We start from the raw sequence: 4,437 nt of genomic DNA, 5'->3' as shown, positions 1-4,437 counted from the left end.
TACAAAAGGCACAATGCCGACTTAAGTACAAGAAGACTGACTCTTCTTACTGTCTATGTTTTGAACCATTTCTGTGACACTAGTTACGGATTCCGATGCATCACTTCAGGTTTACTGTATCCCTTGGACGTGCTTATTGGCGATGAAACACAGAAATTGCATCGGAATTAAATAGAAAAGGCACAATGCCGACATAAGTACAAGAAGACTTACTCTTCTTACCGACTATGGTTTTGAGCCATTCCTGTGACGCTAGTTACAGATTCCGATGCTTCACTTCAGGTTTACTGTGTCCCATGGACCTTCTTATTGACGATGAAACACCGATATTGCTTCTGAATTAAATACAAAAGGCACAATGCCGACCTAAGTGCAAGAAGACTGACTCTTCCTACTGTCTATGTTTGAACCGTTCCTGTGACACTAGTTATAGATTCCGATGCTTCACATCAGGTTTCCTGTTTCCCTATGACCTTCTTATTGACGATGAAACACAGAAATTGCATTGGAATTAAATAGAAAAGGCACAATGCCGACTTATGTACAAGAAAACTGACTCTTCTTACTGTCTATGCTTTTGAACCATTCCTGTGACACAAGTTATAGATTCCGATGCCACACTTCAGGTTTACTGTATCCCTTGGACGTTCTTATTGACGATGAAACACAGAAATTGCATCGGAATTAAATTGAAAAGGCACAATGCCGACTTAAGAACAAGAAGACTGACTCTTCTTACTGACTATGTTTTGAACGATTCCTGTGACACTAGTTACAGATTCCGATGCTTCACTTCACGTATACTGTATCCCTTGGACCTTCTTATTGAGGATGAAACACAGAAATTGCATCGGAATTAAATACAAAAGGCACAATGCCGACTTAAGTACAAGAAGACTGACTCTTTTTACTGTCCATGTTTTGAACCATTCCTGTGCGACTAGTTATAGATTCCGATGCTTCACTTCAGGTTTACTGTACCCCTTGGACCTTCCTATTGACGATGAAACATAGAAAATGCATCAGAATGAAATAGAAAAGGCACAATGCCGACTTAAGAACAAGAAGACTGACTCTTTCTACTGTCTATGCTTTGAACCATTCCTGTGACACTAGTTATAGATTCCGATGCTTCACTTCAGGTTTACTGTATCCCTTGGACCTTCTTATTGACGATGAAACAGAAATTGCATCGGAATTAAATAGAAAAGGCACAATGCCTACTTGTGTACATGATGACTGACTCAAGCTACTGTCGATGTTTTGAACCATTCCTTGGACACTAGTTATAGAATCCGATGATTCCCTTCATTTTTACTGTATCCCTCTGACCTTCTTTTTGACGATGGAACACAGAAATTGCATCGGAATTAAATAGAAGAGGCACAGTGCCGACTCAGGTACAAGAAGACTGACTCTTCCCACTGTCTATGATTAGAAACATTCCTGTGACACTGGTTATAGATTCCGATGCTTCACTTCAGGTTTACTGTACCCCTCTGACCTTCTTTTTGACGATGAAACACAGAAATTGCATCGGAATTAAATACAAAAGGCACAATGCCGACTTAAGTACAAGAAGACTGACTCTTCTTACTGTCTATGTTATGAACCATTCCTGTGACACAAGTTATAGGTTCCGATGCTTCACTTCAGGTTTACTGTATCCCTTGGACCTTCTTATTGAGGATGAAACACAGAAATTGGATCGGAATTAAATACAAAATGCACAATGCCGACTTAAGTACAAGAAGACTTACTCTTCTTACTGACTGTTTTGAACCATTCCTGTAACACTAGTTATAGATTCCGATGCTTCACTTCTGGTTTACTGTATCCCTTGGACCTTCTTATTGACGATGAAACAGAAATTGCATCGGAATTGGATAGAGAAGGCACAATGCCTGCTTGTGTACAAGATGACTGACTCTTGCTACTGGCTATGTTTTGAACCATTCCTTGGACACTAGTTATAGATTCCGATGCTTCACATCAGGTTTACTGTATCCCTCTGACCTTCTTTTTGACGATGAAACACAGAAATTGCATCGCAATTAAATATAAAAGGCACAATGCCGACTTAAGTACAAGAAGACTGACTCTTCCTACTGTCTATGTTTAGAACCATTCCTGTGGCACTAGTTATAGGTTCCGATGCTTCACTTCAGGTTTACTGTACCCCTCTGACCTTCTTTTTGACGATGAAACACAGAAATTGCATCGGAATTAAATACAAAAGGCACAATGCCGACTTAAGTACAAGAAGACAGACTCTTCTTACTGTCTATGTTATGAACCATTCCTGTGACACAAGTTATAGATTCCGATGCTTCACTTCAGGTTTACTGTATCCCTTGGACCTTCTTATTGAGGATGAAACACAGAAATTGCATCGGAATTAAATACAAAATGCACAATGCAGACTTAAGTACATGAAGACTTACTCTTCTTACTGACTGTTTTGAACCATTCCTGTAACACTAGTTATAGATTCCGATGCTTCACTTCATTTTTTCTGTATCCCTCTGACCTTCTTATTGACGATGAAACACAGAAATTTCATCGGAATCAAATACAAAAGGCACAATGCCGACTTAAGTACAAGAGGACTGATTCTTTATACTGACTAATTTTTGAACAATTCCTGTGACACAAGTTATAGATTCCGATGCTTCATTTCAGGTTTACTGTATCCCTCTGACCTTAGTATTGACGATGAAACACAGTAACTGCATCGGAATTAAATACAAAAAGCACAATGCCGACTTAAGTACAAGAAGACTGACTCATCTTACTGACTATGTTTTGAACCACTCCTGTGACACTAGTTGTAGAATCCGATGATTCACTTCAGGTTTACTCTATCCCTCGGACCTTCTTATTGACGATGAAACACAGATATTGCATCGGAACTAAATACAAAAGGCACATTGCCGACTTAAGTACAAGCAGACTGACTCTTCCTACTGTCTATGTTTTGAACGATTCCTGTGACATTAGCTGTAGATTCCGATGCTTCACTTCAGGTTTACTGTATCCTTTGGACCTTCTTATTGGTGACGAAATACAGAAATTGCATGGAATTAAATAGAAAATGCACAATGCCGACATAAGTACAAGAAGACGGACTCTTCTCACTGTCTATGTTTTGAACCATTCCTGTGACACTAGTTATTGATTCCGATGCTTCAATTCAGGTTAACTGTATCCCTTGGACCTTCTTATTGACAATGAAACACAGAAATCTTCGCAATTAAATACAAAAGGCACAATACCGACTTAAGTACAAGAAGACTGACTCTTTCTACTGTCTATGCTTTGAACCATTCCTGTGACACTAGTTATAGATTCCGATGCTTCACTTCAGGTTTACTGTATCCCTTGGACCTTCTTATTGAGGATGAAACACAGAAATTGCATCGGAATTAAATGCAAAAGGCACAATGCCGACTTAAGTACAAGAAGACTGACTCTTTTTACTGTCTATGTTTTGAACCATTCCTGTGCGACTAGTTATAGATTCCGATGCTTCACTTCAGGTTTACTGTACCCCTTGGACCTTCCTATTGACGATGAAACATAGAAAATGCATCAGAATGAAATAGAAAAGGCACAATGCCGACTTAAGAACAAGAAGACTGACTCTTTCTACTGTCTATGCTTTGAACCATTTTTTGTGACACTAGTTATAGATTCCGATGCTTCACTTCAGGTTTACTGTATCCCTTGGACCTTCTTATTGACGATGAAACAGAAATTGCATCGGAATTAAATAGAAAAGGCACAATGCCTACTTGTGTACAAGATGACTGACTCAAGCTACTGTCGATGTTTTGAACCATTCCTTGGACACTAGTTATAGAATCCGATGATTCCCTTCATTTTTACTGTATCCCTCTGACCTTCTTTTTGACGATGGAACACAGAAATTGCATCGGAATTAAATAGAAGAGGCACAGTGTCGACTCAGGTACAAGAAGACTGACTCTTCCTACTGTCTATGTTTAGAAACATTCCTGTGACACTGGTTATAGATTCCGATGCTTCACTTCAGGTTTACTGTACCCCTCTGACCTTCTTTTTGACGATGAAACACAGAAATTGCATCGGAATTAAATACAAAAGGCACAATGCCGACTTAAGTACAAGAAGACTGACTCTTCTTACTGTCTATGTTATGAACCATTCCTGTGACACAAGTTATAGGTTCCGATGCTTCACTTCAGGTTTACTGTATCCCTTGGACCTTCTTATTGAGGATGAAACACAGAAATTGGATCGGAATTAAATACAAAATGCACAATGCCGACTTAAGTACAAGAAGACTTACTCTTCTTACTGACTGTTTTGAACCATTCCTGTAACACTAGTTATAGATTCCGATGCTTCACTTCATTTTTTCTGTATCCCTCTGACCTTCTTATTGACGATGAAACA

Source organism: Schistocerca serialis, chromosome 1, assembly GCF_023864345.2.
Source record: "Schistocerca serialis cubense isolate TAMUIC-IGC-003099 chromosome 1, iqSchSeri2.2, whole genome shotgun sequence".
Taxonomy (NCBI): Eukaryota; Metazoa; Arthropoda; class Insecta; order Orthoptera; family Acrididae; genus Schistocerca; species Schistocerca serialis.
The sequence above is the reverse complement of the archived record's forward strand: the minus strand, read 5'-3'. Positions refer to the sequence as shown.